Raw genomic sequence first — 18,584 nt, forward strand, 5'->3', positions numbered from 1 at the left:
GTGAAACGGGAATCAAATCTTACGTAGGAACTTACCGCTTTGCCTGTTTTTCCTTATTCGTCATTCGTGTACTACTGAGCTGCTGTTGCATCTGCATGAATCGTGAGCTATCAAGTTCGAACGAGCTGTAAAAAAGTTGGGACTCACATGCAAACCCGAGCCATTGACCACAATATCGACATTTCTCTATACTACCACATATGCCGCCACAGGTCATCAACATAGACAAAATTTGCTGCTATGGAGAAGCCAAACGAATAAGAAACTCATTGAAAAGGGTGCCCAAGTGGACCTTAAGGAGGCTCCACTGCAACGCTACTTGATGATATGGAAAGAGACAAGAAATAGTAGAGGATTTGAGAACTTAATATTAACTAAATTAACGAAGATAGCCTTGGTCCTCTCGCAGACGTGAGTCAAGGCTCCTGCTGATGTTGCAGCAAGTTGTTTTACAGTGCGAACGAAGTCCCGGTACGGCCAAAATTAATTGTGCAGTTCATGGGTAAGCTGCTTTGTAATCGGTGAAGCCAACTTTCCACACTGAATTGAGTGCGAGAAAAGGCACTGTTAAATATATCAATTAGCCTGGTTGCTTGGGTGACTTAAAAGCAAGTGCAGCAAATTTGTAACATCCGAACGAAATAGTTAATAAACGAAGCTCACAAAAGCCCGGGTCCGCGTACATCGCATGCGCGAAGTGCACTACCAAACAAAACACATTACAGCTATGGTGCTGCGTGGCCAACCACGAGGTCGCGAGACCGAATCCCGGCCGTGGTGGCCGTGTTTCGATGGGGGTGAAATGCAAAAACACCCGTGTCCCATGCATTGGAGCGCGTTAAACATCCCCTCGGGGTCATAACTAAGCCGGAGTTCGCCACCACGGTGCGCTCATAATAAAATCCTGGTTTCGGTGCCTGAAATTCCAGAGTACAATCAGAATCCCCATTGCAGCAAGAACTTTCATAACGCTTCGGCCAACGGGCCATTGAATCGGTGGAAGAATCTAGTCACTGCATCCGTAAATATATGCATGACATGAGCGCACGTGTTCATTATTCACGGTAACAAATATGTCTCCAACCGTCTTCGGGAGATTTGATATCTTATACAATTTATCAACATTCAACAAAGGGGGAGTCCTGTTTGAGTTCGATGCACTGAGCACCCAGAAAAGTGGGACCAACCGACTCGTGCAACCACGTTCCCTCCCTGGTCCAAACTCACACCACCAAATGCGTGCGGCTACAGGCTCGTTGGCTCAGCCCTAGTGCCTCGTTATTTGCTTGAAAACGGAATTGCCGTGCATATTCGGGTGCCTGCATCTACGAAATATCAAGTCGCTTCTATTGCCCCGATTCTTACTGGCTGTGTGATCGACGCCCAAGCGATGCCCTATGCTGGCGACGTTTCAAATATAGGCAATAAAGAATAAAATGTGGCAAGCGTTAAAAAGATGAAAAAAACACACTGTGGTGTTTCCACTGATTTAACCCCATATCTCGTTTTAGCGCGACCATGAGTTCCAATGCGTTCGTAAAAGGCTCAATGAAATCATGACGAGAGTTTTACGAAGAGGGGTCGCAAGGCCAAAGGGCACGCTCGGACCATGCCAACTCCATCTATCGCATGGCGCGGTATTATTTATGCCATTTCCCCAACCCGCTGAAATTCCGTACACTTTTCTAGATGGTGAAACAAAACCTGCGGTCATTGAGAAAGTTCAAACAGAAAAGAAGCTAATGAGCCACGCGTAGAGCACGCGTATGATGCATGGGCGGCGTGGAGCGACAATTCTTCAGGACTTTAACCGCTTTTGTAATCCCTTACCCATTTCAACCTATACGGATGTCACATGTCAATGGCGTCAAAAGTAATGGACAGATGTCATTTTATTCGCCTAGTGCACCAATCAACCATAGTGACAGCTCTCGCACTCCCTCGCCTTCTCCGATATAAACCCTTAGCTACAAAAAATTCCCGCACCTGCGCTCTGAGAAATTGTGCGTCTTGTAATTAATTCGGGCCAAAACACAGACGGCCATGAATAAATAATAATGTTAGCATCCACTCACACAAGTCGTCGCTGAGGCACGCATTGTGCTTACTTTAATACCTTGCTATCTTGTTTCGTGATGCAGAACCTTTGGCGGACTTTTCGTGCTCACCTCACATGTCATGCTTGTGTGGCTTCCCCAAAATTTTAATTCATATAATACCAGTGGTTCAAATTAAGGCGTGGGCTTGCTTGTGAATATCCGTGTACAGAGCATATTATAAGAAGCCAACGAACAACTACGCCAAGGACAGCATAGGGGGAATTCTTCTTACGCGTGGTTTACGCGCCAAAACCAGTTTCTGATTTCGAGGCACGCTGTAGAGGCAGACGCGGGAGGTTTGGACCATCTGGGATTCTTTAACGTGCACCTAAATCTAAGTACACGGCTGTTTTAGCGTTTAACCCGCATCGAAATGAGGCCGCCGTGACCGTGATTCGGTTCCGCGACCTTGTGCTTCGCAGACCAACACCATAGCCACCAGGCAACCACGATGGGTGAGAAATTAGTTGTGCTTATTAACTGAATTAAAGAAATGCTAAAGATAAACGAAATGAAAGTCAACGACAAAACAACTGGCGGCAGGTGCGATACAAACGCACGTCTACGCATTACACGTGCGATGCTCTTAAAACTGAGCTACCACACTGCCGTTTTCTCATACACTTTCTCTAATATTTATGTTTACCTACCAAAACTAACACTGGCAGTGTTATCCAGCGCAACCACTCACAAGCCTTAGCTGTGGATCTGGAATATTTTTTCATCCACACGCATAACATGTACGCGAAAATTCTTGGTTAAAGTCAGCTGGTCAATAAAGTCACACAATCTACCTGAAGGTACCCACTTTCATTTCTATTAATGTATCCTTTCCTTAAGTCAATCATTAACTACAAGTAATTTCCCTTACCGCATCATGCTGCACCTTCATCTCTGCTTATGCAAAGAAAATTAGTTATCACACACTCACGCATGGAAACATGGTTACTTTCTCCAGGTTTATGGAGATGCCGTTAAACGTATCCGTCTCATTATCTGTTCCGCATCACTGCTATTAAAATAATATTTCTATAATTATAACATATCATTCACTAGGACAAACTGATTTCAAAAGCGATTAGGCCATTGAATTGGTTTCAGCTATCAGGAGGTTGTCACTTGGATACATTGGTTGGGTCGTTTTCTTAGCTCCTGTGTAGAGGCCTCAGCAAATTTCGAATAGAGGGCTTGCAAATTTCTTAGGTCCTGTGACCATACCTTGCTGCTCTAGAACTTTAATAACTAGAATGTAATCATTTTTTTCCAGATTCTAAATTTCCAGACTATTTCAGAAAATAGGACCCAGTCACCTTTATAATATGAATGATGAGATTATTCTGGAATTTCTTCGTGAATTTTGATATGAAGGCTCATACTTTGAGACGATCAAAGATGTTGATTAGTGCATTGTAACCGTAAGCCTTCCAGAGAACGAAGGTATTGCTGAAGAACACGGATCACCCAAATATGAGGAGCATAGAGACATTCGCAATAAACAGTAATAGCGAGAATTCCGGAAGCTATACCCTTCAGGCATCTTTGTCAAAAAATAAACTCCTCTTCATTTCCAAACATCAGCCCCTGTGACATATATTGATGGAATGCATTCTATGTGGCTTTTTTTAGTTCCTGCATTACGGTGGTAGTTGCGTATAAACGTGCAATAAATCGGTAGCTGTTTGTGGAGCCGTGCCTTCCTCTTTTCTGTCGTCTTTCGCGCCCTGTTTACATTACGCCTCACGAAATGCAAAACAGTCTAGCCCATCTGTCTGTTCTATTGATTGATTCTTGCTACATTCTAGACTTGTGCCCTTTAGAGTAGATACAAAGTACTGGCAACGACGGGTAGCTGCAAATAATGCGCAAACCTCTCATGCAAAGCCTGTAAGGTGATAATAAAGGTCAAGCGGTTCTAATTAGGCCGTTACACTTAAAAGTTTAGTCGACTCAGCGATAGCACGCGCTGCCAAGTTGATTCACTTGTAATGCCGGCTAAAATGCTGCTCGAAAGCTTACCCGCCGGCGGCGTGACTTATTAGGTGACAGTCCCACAACACTGCGATCATTCCATGTCCTCAAAATGGTGGTTGCTTAACGACCTCAGGGCGCTATAACGTATAGTTATTCCAACCTTTTCTTTTCCAATTCGGCAATCAGCTCCGCATGATTGGGACAAAATGTTTCGGCCAGCTCACCTCACCTGTCCGTCCGTGACGTCACGAAAACCGCAATAGCTCCCGGTCTGATATGATGTGCACATACTGAACATGCATGATTAGACCAAACAATAAAGAAATATTTCTTATCGACCCCTCTTAACCATTAGCCCTCTGCTATTGGTAAAACGTTCCTACGCTTTGACCACTTCGCCCGTTTGTCCCGCGACGTCACAAAACCACGAAAACCCGCCACGTCAAGGTGACGTGTGCGCGTTAAAAATGCATTATAGTGCCTAACAAAACAGGTTCTTTGTAATAGTTGGAGACTGCTCCATTCCGAAAAAAGTAGAAGATGGATGCCAGCCAATCGCTCCGGCACTGACCACTCGCACCTGCCAGAGAGCATGGGTTTATTTGCGTATAATAAGACCTTTTGCGTGCCGGTATAACGTTATTGAGTCCTTTTGCACTTATACGACATCGCTCTCCAAATCTTCTTTGTTGAGGACCGGTTTTAGCGTGATTCTTGACCTTCCGTTGCATAGCGCTTCGATCTTTAACCACATACCATAAGCTAAACAAGGGGAAGCGGACCAATTGCAGACGCTGCCACCACCCTTCTCACCAGCTTATCTGCTTTCAGTGCACTGGTTCGGTCCCTTCGAAGCTGTCTACACTTGAACTTGCTGCTTCTCGACTCTTGTCAGCTTGTTAGATAAGAAAAACCGCTCATTGTGGGAAATTTCATTCGTTTTGAATGCTAACTAAAGGGACCTCCTATAAACGGGGAGAGCGCTTGATTGGACGGCTCAGACAACGCTGATGGTCAACGCCGGATGCTTTGCGTCGGTGGTTACGTAAATGTGACGCCAGGAGAGTAGAATGAAAAAAATCACCGCCCAAGGACTCCGTACATCTGGTTTAACCAGCGAAACTGAGAGGTGCGGCCCCGGTCTTTATCACTGAGTTAATCCGGATGGTTCGTTAAACGACAGTTTGGTAGGCTGTAGGAACCTCGATACACAATTGCTGCTTGCGCTCGGCCGTACTAGCCTGTTCTTGTGCCTGGGCTGCTGCATTGGTACGGCGTAGAGGAGCTCCTAAGGAGTATGTATGGCGTGTGGCTTACCCATTTCCGAACCGGAGATAAACTGCTGCGAGCGCACTCGGCTGCGACGGAGAGCAACATCACTTCTGGCGCAACTAATCCAAAACCACCTAGAGAGCACAAGGACTTTTCAATCCGATCCATGGCGTCATGTTACATAGCCCTACTGGCATATAATCTTAAAGGGACACTCCCGAGTAGCTAGGGAACAGTTATTTTGACATCACTGCTTTCATCACGCCAGTGCTGTCAGTGAAAACTCCGGGCCAGGAGGCGTGACATCATGGATCGGAGTAAAGCGACCTTGCGCTATCTAGATGGTGTTGGCTAATCGCGCCTGTCTTTCTCTCTCTCCCTCTCTCTCTCTCTCTCTTTGTTTTTTGTGCATGCGCGTGCGGTCGCTCCGGAGGAATTTTCGGACTAGAGGCAACCTACAGATGGAAGGACGGATGGACAAATCGGTTAGCCATATACAGGTTCGCGTTAAAACATAATGGAATATTTTACATTAGGCCAGCCCTAGTTTCGAAAATCCGCTTAAAAACCTACTTTTCCGTACTGCTGTAACGTCTAGCTCACTACAATACCTTTGCTTCAAACTTCGGCTGTGTTGCCTCTGCATATATATGACATCCGAGCCACTTGCCTTGTATCAAGTCGAGTTACGACCTGCCATATGCGCGTCAGGTAGGCAACTCTTGCATACAAGAAGCATTGCTCGTGAAACAGTGCTGAAAGCTGTGCTCATAGCCAAGGCCACTAAGGTTATTTTTTACCTGAATTATACCAAACCAACGTGTTTCTTGTGAAACATCGTAGTGGCGCTTACACCTAAAGCAAACCTATTGAATAGTGACCAGTGAAAGAGTAAAATATGTCATTGTTTAAAAAAAAAAAAACCCGTGGATGGTATAGCTTATGCAATGTCTAATGTTTCATTTCGCACTTGCGCACACCCTATTATGGTAACTTTTTGGAGGCCGGAGCGCGTAATAATAAAACTAACCTTGGGGTATTAATTCAATGCCAATATTAGTATTCAATATATACAAACCCTCAAGCACAAATTCAAGTAACCGCATTATTACCTGAAAGCAAGGTATACCTGGGAAACTATTTATGCGGTATATTCACAAGTATAAGACAAGCAAGTACTAGCCACGATGGAAGCCATCACGAATAAGGCATGACGCACTGTCACCTTCCCTGCAGGCCATGGCCTCTATCTTCGAGTGTCACAGAATGACCCGGGGCGGCAGTAGCACCGTCCCAGCATGGCTAAAGGCAGCAGCAAAGGAAGTGTTGTAAAGCTTTAGTCTTTAGGCGCGTCTTGTTTTTCGTAGCAAGCAGCAATTTCACCACACACCATGCATAGGCAGCCCTGGAAATGGCGTTGCGTGCATAATGGCAGCAGAAATAAACTACGTATCCAACGTTTCCGTTTCAATAAAAGGTAACCTGGAGAGTATCCAGCGTTGTCGTAGCAGGAAAAATTACCCGCAAATGTCACGCACGGCAGCGGAAGGTCCCAACAACACTGGTTGGCTGACACGTAAATAGAAAGTTTGTCCGTCTAGTGTCGAGTTCAAGCCCTCTACCAGCCCATTGGTTTAGGGATGGCACGATGTGGTGAGGTTGTGCTGTGTAGAGAAGCGGCGTAGGAAGTCGTCAATAGGTTTAAATAGGAATGTGCAGCTTCGGTTGCTCAGTAATTGTTACGGGGCGCTATGCACTCAAACATCGCTAGGGAGGAGAGAGTTCGCAACATCTGTGCCAAATATTGCAGGAAGCGCTCTTGTGATTGCATAGTGCGTCGCGTAATCAGTGGTGACGGCAACACACGTGGGGCACTCGCCGCGATGGCTTATTGGCTAAAGCAGAACACTGTTAAGCATAAGGTCGCGGGTTGGAATCCGGGCCACAGCGGCCGCATCTCGATGCGGCCAATGTGAAAAAATGCCCGTGTGCCATGCGTTGGGTAAATGGTAAAGAACCCCAGTTGATCAAAATTGCGCTAGATCCCCCAATAGGCAAGCATTATAATGATATTGTGCTTGTGGCACGTTAAACCAAACAATTGAATTATTGTAGCCACTTGTTTTCGGTAGTACACGTGCCAAAAAAGCTGACCTTGCAGAACGACTCAGGTGCGACGTCAATGGGTTGAAGAGTACCAGCACAAAATCAAAGACAGTTTCTTCCTGCGTCGAACTTGCAGGCGCTCACATAACGCCAAATTGAGCGGGCTAGGTCAGGCGAATAGAAGCGGCGGCGAACGTGATAATATGTGCTAGATGCATTGACGTCCCCTGCCGTTTTGACGTCGTGAAGCTCACGTTGAGCAATGGAGCATAGTTGTGTTTGTAGAGAGAGCTGATAATCATCAACATCACCAGCCTACTTTTATGTCCAATGCAGTATGAAGGCCTCTCCCTGCGATGCCCAATTACCACTGTCCTGCACCAAGTAATTCCAATTTGCGCCTGCGAATTTCTTAATTTCATCACCCTACTTGCCCGCTGCCGTCGTCCATTGCGCTTCCCGTCTCTTGGCATCCATTCTGCTACTCTAATGGTCCAGCGGTTATCTTTCCTACGCATTACAGGGCCTGCCCAGCTCCATTTTTTTTTCTCCTAATGTCAATTAGAATATCGGCTATACCAGTTTGCTCTATGATCCACACCGCTCTCTTCTTGTCTCTTGACGTTAACGTAGAAAGAAAAAGGTAAGGCCGACGATGCATACATATTACGCCGACATATCATAACGTCCTTCAGGTTGAATAAGCCCACGAAGGCATCGTTGGCAATAGAATCAACGCTCCTTATAAACAGACCAAAGTAGGGCATCGCGACACTGCTCGTCGCCGATGTGCCGCATCTGAAATGCGTATAACACGTTATCCAGAGATTCATGGTTCGCGGAGTCAGAGTCGGCCATATGGTAGTCCTTGTATACGGGCACAGCGAAAAACCCTGGGCCAATCCATTGATACGAAGGGAATGAGTTATCATTAACTCTTTGCGAGCCTTATTTAACCAAGCACCTGAAACACAGCGCAAGGCTCCTTAACGACGCCTTAATCATATTCCTTCACGCTGCACTTAAAGGCACGCGCCTTCGCATGCCATGCCTGAGCCTGTGAAACCACATCGAGAATCTGCCAAGTCTGACGCATCCCCCCACAGCGCGATTCCCTCCTCTCCCCTGGCAGTCTGCCAACTATGCGGATGTGCGCGTCGAAGCGCAACATCACGCGCCACATACATTCCTATTGGCTCCTAAGATGCGACGTCAACTCGCCCTCTCGCTACATCAGCAAGCTCTCTCACCTCCTCTCCATCCTTCGTTCCTGTTCTCACAAGTAACATCTTACACTAACGTCGTCCTCATTACTCTTTGTTCCTGTCGCACGCCACGAGGAAATCTACAAACGCCGACGGTTTTCGTTCGGATGAACATTCTAATGCTGACGCATAAAAAACAAAGGTATAGGTATGCATGGTACCGAAAATTTCATAGAAGCCCATACGTTCTGTAACGGCGGCTTACGGAGGCACCGCAGCGCCATCTACATTTCGCGCGGTGAACTTCTCGGATGGAAACATCAACGTTTGCCGTTTGAGGCGCGTGACACGAAGTCGGCTACTGCGCCAGCTCCATCTCCAGCATGACACAAAGAAGGCACATCCATATAAATCAAGCGCTGGCAAGGGAGAACATTCGCCACAACAGTGCGCCATAATTCAGCACAAATAAATTTACTGACCAATGGAATTTACAGCTCTCATCCTGCGTATAACCACAGGCATCGATCGGTGAGCCTTGATCATTTTTCTTGAATTCAGAGCAGTGGGTTGAAATACATTTCGCACTAATTGTCACATGCATGTGTCCTTAGTACGGACGTAGATATGTCATTTCGCTGTCAAGAGAAAAGCAACACCGGAATACAATATTTTGCAACAACCACGCTTTCATCTTCACTAGCACAGCACGCAAGCCACCTATAGCTATCCGGTACTTCGATAATAGCTAAAACATATTTTTAGTTCAGATTGAGCTGTTGAAAATTAGGTTACATACGGAATCCTATAAGGTTAACTATATATATTGTCTATATATATATAGTTTTTTAGGGGGGGGGGGGGAGGCTACGCGTAAGAGGCCTCAGGCAACATTGCAGTGTTAAATACGATAATATCTCAGAATGCATCACCACGGGCAAACTGCATATAGCCTGCACAGTTTCGTAGCCATCATTCTTCGCGGATCAAAGCAAACAACCTGTGGCTACACATTTTCTAATTTTAATTACATTTTCTGCAACTTTAGAAAAGTTTTCGTAAGTGACATATTGTGTATATAATTTTCATCAACTGGTGTTTTGCCCCGCGTCATGCAATCGCACTGCTGTCACTCAAATCACTTTTCAGTCTCGCCTCCGCGACCTATGTGGATGCACCTTGCTACAACTGTACTGATTCAAAGGAAATCTAAGCGATCGATTGTTTCTAACTGATCTTGTCCCCAAAGAAACAAGATCCAATATCCTCGGAATGATCATTGAGGCCAACGTAGCTAACGGCGAAACCGTGAGGAAGATCGAAGGCAAAGTCACCAGCGCCACGACACTCATAAAGAGAATAACCAATAGAAACGCGGGCACGAAGGAACAAAACGTCATTCGACTAATCCACTCATCCGTTGTCAGCCACATCGCCTCAGTAGCCACCTACCACAACTGGTACGTCGCGGAAAAGAACAAGATCAAACACGCTCATAAGGAAAACGTACGAGATAGCCCTGGGCCTGCCGAAATCGACAAGTACCGAGCTCCTGGCTCAGCTGGGCCTATACAACACCCTAGAAGAAATAGCCGAAGCACAACACATCTCGCAGCTCGAACGCCTGTCGACCACCACGACGGGAAGGTATACATTATGAACACGCTCGGCATAACGTACCACAACTAGCACAGTCAGAAAATGCCAATCCCCAACAAAATCAAAGAGACCATTACGGTGGCAACCATCCGAACAAACGTGCACCCCGATTACAAGCGAGGTAGAAGAAAGGCAAGGGCGGACGCTCTGCTCCGTTCATTCGGCAGGGAGAGAAACGCGCGCTTTGTCGACGTAGCCGAATATCCGAACGGCCAAAAATACACCGCCGTAGTCATAGACGCAGAGTAAAAAATCAGAAACACATGCAGTGTATACACCAAACACTCGGAAATAGCGGAGGAAGTAGCGATCGCGCTGGCCCTCACAGAACAGGAATGCGAAGTCGTACTAAGTGACTCGCAAACGGCAGTAAAGAATTACGCAAAAGGTCGAATTTCCAAGGAAGCCCTGTCTATTCAGGGCAAAGCGGGCAGATCCAAAACCGCGAGCTCGAGGATCATATGGTTCCCCGCGCACGTCACCACGGAAGGCGACGCGCTCCCGAACCTAAACGAGACGGCACACCGGACGGCGCGAGACATGACCCACCGCGCCGAAGAGGTCAACGCTTCTCGCATGATAGAGAACGCTTCTCGAGCAGAACGGGACAGGCTCACCACATACAACGACATAACAGGAGCGTTTTTGAAGGCCAGAAGGATATCTCCCCACCGAGTCCCAAATTGAACAGGAGGCAGGCCGACGCCTGGCGACAACTACAGACGAACACCTTCCTTAATCCATTCCGTCTAAAACGTATCCTCCCAGATAAGCATCAGGACGACACATGCAAATTGTGCCAGGAAGGACCAGCAACACGGAAACACTTGATGTGGGAGTGCAATGTAGTCATAGGAGGGATGGCAGTTACTCCGGAGACCCTGTTGTCGAGTTGGGCCGCCGCTCTGCGCAGCTCAGGCCTCGGAATCCAGATGTGGGCAGTCCAGCAAGCCCGTGAGGTGGCGTTGAGGCAGGGCCTTGACGTTCCCCGTGGGAGAACTGAGCCCGGGTAGCGCTAAACCTTGCCGCACGTACAATAAAGTTATATCCATCTATCCATCCATGTTATGAGGCATGCCGTAGTGGAGACTCCAGATAAATATTGCCCTCTCGGGCTTTTGTAACGTGAACCCAGTGGACGTTACGCTAGTGTTGTCGCAGTCCCCCCGCCCCTTCATCGGAATGCGATCCACAGGGCCGTGGTTGAATCCGCTGCCTTGAGATTAGCGGCACACCACCCATAATGGTGCGCTGCGGTATAGTCCATTATTATTGCTATAATGAGATGTTTGGGCGCAAGGGAAAATAATGCCAAATTCTTTGTAGTCGGTTTTTCGTCTTACTTATTTTCATTGACACGTTTGTTGTACTTTATCTGCGCATCCGTTGTATGATTACGTTTTACTGGAATCTGAAATACCTCTTTTCTTCTTTCTATCTCCGCTTTACCCTACCCCTACTGTAGGGTAGCAAGCCGGACGCCCGTCTGGTTGACCTCCCTGCCTTTCCTCTCTTTGCTAACTCTCTCTCTCTCTCCCTCTGAAATGCTCTTCTTTTTTTATTTTAGGAGCTCGGATTAGGCTGAAATATTAACGAGACTTGCCCGTATAGGTGACGTTTCCTTCCTTTCTTTTTAATATTAGCGAACCTAACGCTTGTTCTTGCGGTTCCTCTTACACATTAAAGATTACAATCTGTCTTCTCCGAAACGCGACTTCTTCAACCATCACACGCAGCAATTATTGCGCACTTGCCAAAGAACTGATACCGCGCTCGTGCTCACCATCCCGTCCATTCTCAATCCCGCTAAAAGTTTTCGCGTTAAAACGCGACGCTCCATACACGTGACCCCCCCCCCCCTCTCCCGCTCCGTGGCCTTGTTTCGCTGGGTTATCCGGTCTCAAGAAATGTTCTAGGAACATTGCCAAGTGGCGTCGCGTTTGGCGCTGTGCACGACAGCGCTGATAGAAGACAGGTCGCGACCTCATCGCGTGCCCGCTTGAATGGAAAACGCGTTCGTGTCGTGTTTTGAGAATTTCGGCCTGTTCGGGGTCACTAACGGAAATGGATATCGTCATTCTAACGCCATGCGCGTAGGCACCTGCATCTTAAGGTTTGCCATTGAATATACATGAGCTAAGGAAGTGATGGTCGGCAGAGAAATGAGTAGATGCACTTAACGCCTAGAATTGTTTCTCGCAAATTATGTTACTTCATCCCATCGCCCTATTAGCAGCGTCGCCGTTACCGTCTCATTCTTGCGACATCGATTTGGCTAATGGAATGGGATGATGCCTTGTTCACCCAGTCCCGCGGGTTTCAACCAACGCTGTCGATACGCGCAAGGTAAAATAAAATTGCGCGGAACCCACGCACTGCGGGAATCGACGTTACGCGGAACATTTTGCAGGTAGCCGGCTAGGCAGCATTGTTTCGTGCTCATCAAGGTGCTACCAGGTTGGCCGACATGTTTGCGTAAATCCAGTATTTGTGTGTGCGACGCGAGTACGGCGAACTCAAGTGAACGCGAAAACGCGCGCGTGACGACAGCAGGAACACGACGACGACGGTAACGACGATTGCACGTTTCCTACCATCCATCGAATTGATGCGAAGCATCGGCCTGGAGGTGTCACGTGGCTGAGAAACGCAGGAAGCTCAACGCTCGCTGACGGCTGCACGTTGTATCACTTGCAAGGCACAAACGGCTGGCTTGACGGCCAAACTATAGCACAACTTGAATCCCGTGTCACTTTTGTCGCCATTCGGACGAGTGGCGTGCTGCGTTGCTCGTCGTGGGCGAGTCGTGACGTCGCTGCAGGGAAATTCGCTGCAGCGTAGCCCGACCCTTTGCGCACCACCAAACGGAACGCCTAGATGTTTGGTTAAGCGCCCTGATCAGAGGACCAGGGGCACGAAAGTCCGGTACGAACTCGGGCCGAAACGACGAGGCGGTGCGTTGCCTTCCGCCGTTCGGAAGTGAACACTCGTGGGAAACTTACTTTGCACTTACGGCTTGAACAGACGCAAACACTACCCGTTGCTGTGCTGCGGAAATGACGGGATCTTCTCACGCCTGCCACGTGGTTCGAGCGCACGTAGCAAGCAACAATCGGAGGTGAGAGAGCGTGATTACGAACTGAAATAACGATGCAATTAACACCACGGCATGTATCACAAGCGCGATCACCACCCCAAGTTAGCTATGAACTTGGCCCATGCGTTTGGTGTGAGCTCTTGTCGTGGTTATATACTTCATAATCTCATAGTTATCGTGGTTATAGTGTAACTTCCGCACTGCAAACAAAGAGTATGTTACCGTACCGACTTGACCAACTGTCCATCCATTTGCGTTATAATGTCATACCATTCATGCGTGCACGCGCATCATGAATTCGTAGCATTTTTCACAAGGATGTCGCGGTACTCATTGGAATCAGTTCGTGTCTTCACATGCGCATACTTGTCCCTAATGCAAGTCAACATGCATATCCGCAATATATTCATTGAAAGAAATCCATATCATGTCATTGGATATATTAGTTCCATATCATCTCGTCTGTGTCATTGATGTCAAAGCGTGACTGTCACTCATGTCAAACTTTTAATAGGTTATGCATCAGGATACAAATTACATAAATCTAATGACATACCATGCATCACATGAATGACATGACAAGCATGTCTTGACGTTGCAGCCATGAACGACATGAATGACATGAGTTGAAGGCATCGTGGTCGTTTCTTTATGTGGATATATTTACCATGACCTTTAACTGGATGAGCACATGTGTGACAGCGAGAGCATCGCTCCAATCCTATTCATGATATACCTAGAAAAAAAACCAGTCTCACAGACTGAAAAAAGCATAAGGGTGTAGTTCAACAGCGAATATGTCAACAACATTCCGTTTGCAGATGACATTGTCCTGTTCAACAACGGGGATGATTTGCAACAAATCATTTAGGACCTTAACCGAGAATTTATAAGGGTCTCGTTAAAGATTTATATGCAAAAGACAAACGCAGTGCTAAATATTCTGGCAAGGGAATAAGAATTTTTAAACGCCAGTTAGCCCCTACAGCCTGGGCAGGAATACGTTTTTCTAGGGGAATTACTAACAGGGTACCCTTGTCATGTGAAAGAAACTTACAGAAGAATAATGTTCACTTGGAGTGCATACGGCAGGAATTACCAAATCATGTGTGGGAGCTTACCGCTGTCGTTGAAAAGAAAAAGTGTACAGTGATTGCATTCTACCGGTGCTGACATATGGGCCACAAATTTGGAGGATAACAAAGATGCTCGAGACCAAGTTAAGAACAACGCACAGATCGATGGAACAAAAAATGTAGGTTTAACGTTAAAAGACATGAAGATAATCGTGTGGATAAGAGAGAAAACGGGGAAATCCGATATTCTTGTTGACATTAAGAGATAAAATGCAGTTCGGCCGGTCATTTAATGCGTGTAAGGTGATAACCGGTGGACAATTCGATTTACAGAAAAGGTGCTAAGGGAAGGGAAATGCAATCGAGTATGGCAGAAAATTATGTCAAGTGATGAAACTAGGAAACTTGAAGGCGCAAGTTGGAATCAGCTAGCCCCGGATAGGGGTGATTGGAGATCGCTGGGAGAAGCGTTCATCCTGTTGTGGACATAAAAAAAATTGAACGCCCTCCCGTCGCTGCGATATTGGATGTCCTGCAAAGCAGTTCAAAAAGAACCACTACAACTGCTGAGGGGTGGTATGCAACGCGTGATTGTTTTGGAGTAATAATAGTAACACACGCAATGATAATTTTTTGCAGTGCGCCGCCACCCATAGCGGTACGGCAAGAACGTTTGCATCAATTGCTAGGCTGCTTATTTTATGTGCGAAAGGCTACGAACTTCGCTCCTGACGTCGCAAGCTCCCTTCGCCGCGGCAGCTTGCACAACAGTGGACCGTTTTAGTTAAGCGCATAGCGACAAGGAGTTAGTGTTAACGACGCGTGCCCCACACTACGCATGCGTCGTGCATAAACGGGGCTCGATCTCTTACGTACGTCTGCTATTTTCCGGGATTTAGCGTTGAGCGCCAACTGAGGTAAGGGGAGCCTTACGTGCGGCAAAATGGCGGCGCCAGTAAAAGCGAGGGCTGCCCGCTTCGGACCCACCGAGACGCCATGCCTGCACTGTTCGGCTTGTTCGTTCCCCACTTGTGATCGTTTGCTCATGCCCATTTGCTTTAGATTCGAGTGATGATGCTTAGGCAGGGGCATAATGGTGACAAATGGGCGTGGTTTTCTGGATACTATCTGAATTAGCGGCGCAGTAGGCTTAACGGGAAAGTTTGCCCATAATTGCTGATGTTTGCTGTAGCCGCGTGGAGATGGCGCCAAAGCCTGTCTTTCCCTCATTCTTAGTGAGGAAATTACAGACTTGGCATTTGATTAGCTCAACATTTCCTACTGATTAAGCTTGCCAGTATGCTTGACGTTTTTACATCTATATGGCCCCGTATATGCATGTGGAAAAACAATAGCAGTAAAGGAGAAGTGAAATGCTGCCATAAGGAACCTGAGAGCGCTATGGGGACAGAATAGGTACGTACGAGGTGCTCCGGGGTATGCGGAGAAGTGCAATGATTCCAGGACTAAATTGGGAAATGCGGTTCTTTACTTGAAATCAGGGCTGCAATCAGGACTCTATGGCAACCAAAGGTAAGTGGGACGCCTCGTATTGGGCGCTCGCGGGAAGACTACAAATGAAGCTGTGCAGGGTGATATGGGCGGGGCAAGTTTTGAAGTGAGGGAAGGTCACAGTAAAATTTATTATGAAGGACGACTCAGGAATATGGAAGAAAGTAAATGGGCTGAGAGCATGTTGAGGTATTTGTGCGCGAAAAACATTTATTCACAGTGGAGGAAAATAACTACGAAGCCTACCAGAAAGTGTGCGGTCTGTAGGGTGAGAAATTACAGCAACAAAGGTGAGAGATGGCCAAGTTGGTGTGGTTCCATCTTAACAACAAAGTGCGCAAAAAGACGTAGACTAGAAAGAGAGAAAGACAGTTTATTTCCAAACAAGGCGAGTTTTCCAACGATTTCCCAAAGGGTGTTCTTAAAATACCATGCTCTTGTGGAAATTTTTACGTAGGGCAAACAAATCGATGTTTAAATATCAGTATCCAGGAACAGGCGCTCAATGTAGAGAATGGGAATGGTTCGCATTTGGCGGTTCATTGCCACTTAAGATTGCGTAAAAGCGATTTTGATAAAACAGATTTTACAGGCATAGAACGCAAACAACAAGGGGAAAACCGGAAGCCTTTTACATGTTTTTGGAGGGGGACCAATTCTTCAGTCAACCTTCGATAGCTTTGTCACAGGCAGAAGTGTCTTACCTTCGGGAGTTTGTGCAAATCAGTTCTTGATTAGCCAACTCCGCTGCTGGCAAGTGTATGTTATTTTTTTGTTTTCTCGTGCACACTTCAGAGGGTGGTTGTTCTCCTTTCTCCGTAGTTTTCCAATTATTCGGTTTTTTTAATGAACTGTCAGTGGCGAGTAGAGCCCATGTTTGTAGTTTTTCTTTTTCTCGTATGCGTCTTTTCCGCGCACATTTTCGTTAGGATGACAACAAAAGAGAACGTCAAGCGGAAAGTCAGAGAGGCTGAAAAAATCTCATGGGTGGCGGCTATGGAAAATAAACCGGTAATGAGTAACTACTTAAAAGGAAGAAAACTAAATTGGGAAAGAAACAATTTATGATAACTCAGAGAAAAGCTCATTACATTTCAAAGCGAGATCAGCATGCCTTAGAACACGTAACGATCAAGCGAGATATAGCACTAAGCGCAGTATAATCATGAACGTCCACCAACTAGCCCCCTTCATTGCTTCACTAAAATATATAGGAAGGAAGAATGTGGTAAAGGTACGGGAACGATGGAGCATGATTTATTAGAGTGTGAAGATACCTGCCCAGCAGATGTATTTAGGCACCACAAGCCAACCTGAAGCCCTTAGGTTCAGCGAGAGCAAGGGGTAGGTAAAGATGTCCGCAATAGAGATTAGTAGGAGGCGACTAAAGGATTGGTGGAAGAAAAGTAGGGAAATGCCAAAAAAAAACGGAGACGTGCAGAAACAAAGTTCACAATAGGGGGTCAGAAAATTTGGTTATGGGAACTCATCCGGTTTTTTTTTCCTTTCCTTCTTTTTATTTTTTAACCTAGGTAGATCACTAGGCAGTATAATAGCAAGAGCTTGGTGGCGCAACCCACCGCCCCCTTTGAAAGGGGACGCTCACAACATCCATCCATAAATCCTTGGCGTTTTCCTCCGCTCCACTATTCTAAAAGACAATTCTGTGCGCCTCAGTACAGCCTCTATTAGCGTTAGCACTGAGTCATACGTTAACACTAGCGCAAGCGTTTTACGCTATAGTAAATCTGTCTAGTAATCTTTACATTGAAACGCAAGCGGGGAGCACTACGTGTTTCACATTGGTATTAAGAGCACCTTAGAATCGATCAGGTGGTTGGAATGCCGGTTTTGTGCTTGTTCTTTATTGAAACGTAGGCTGTTTTGTATACTGTGTGCGTGATTACACAGTATGCAGGCACCGTTCGCATCACTTTGCTGAATGCTTGAAGGTTCTATTTTTCAATAGATGAAGCGTCAATAGAGACGGCACACTAGGAAGGAACAATGATAGGACAAGGCGATACTTCCACTTCCACAGTACCACCCCGGCGCAAGGTGCGATCACAGCGATAAATTAACAGTGTGAGACATTCGAGAAAACTTCATGATCGCTAATGTTGGGATGTAGCCAGGTTTCCGCTAACGCAATTATATCAGCATCACAGAAATCTAGTTGCATTAAATGTGCCGAACTTGTTAAAAAGACTGCGCTCATTGCAGGTAAAACCGGTGAAGCGTGGAGCACCAACGCAGCTGAGTGATGAACACCAGATCCCCTCGCACATCCCTATGTAGAAGTGTCACGTGGCAGTGTACATGCGGTCGAACTACCACCACTACTCTTAGTTCACGAGTAGCGAATGACCATTCCACTTCTGTAAAAGTATTAGTCGCCAGGTCATAGATAAAGCGGTTGCCGTCCAAGTGTAGTGTTTTAAGTTTCATCTTGAAGGAAGATGACACTGATTTTTCTTTGGTGTAGTGAAACAGTTTATGTTCCAGATGGCAGGGAAAAAATCTTTAGATACGAAGATATTTTCGGTTTTCAGTTTTGATTGTAAGGAAAGCGCGGTTTCTTTTATTC

The 18,584-nt window shown here is 46.4% G+C and overlaps 1 protein-coding gene and 1 long non-coding RNA gene across 3 annotated transcripts in view; one reads left to right on the forward strand and one right to left on the reverse strand.

Annotated features, from left to right (window-relative positions):
• The window catches only part of LOC135907326 (uncharacterized), a 240,408-nt gene that overhangs the window by 221,089 nt on the left and 735 nt on the right, over window positions 1–18,584 (reverse strand). The window lies entirely within an intron of this gene.
• The window catches only part of LOC135907325 (uncharacterized), a 35,610-nt gene continuing 30,230 nt past the window's right edge, over window positions 13,205–18,584 (forward strand). The window contains exon 1 of the mRNA XM_065439006.1: window positions 13,205–13,430. The gene's annotated coding sequence lies outside the window, so the exon portion shown is untranslated. The remainder of the gene's footprint in view (window positions 13,431–18,584) is intronic.

Source organism: Dermacentor albipictus, chromosome 10, assembly GCF_038994185.2.
Source record: "Dermacentor albipictus isolate Rhodes 1998 colony chromosome 10, USDA_Dalb.pri_finalv2, whole genome shotgun sequence".
NCBI lineage: Eukaryota > Metazoa > Arthropoda > Arachnida > Ixodida > Ixodidae > Dermacentor > Dermacentor albipictus.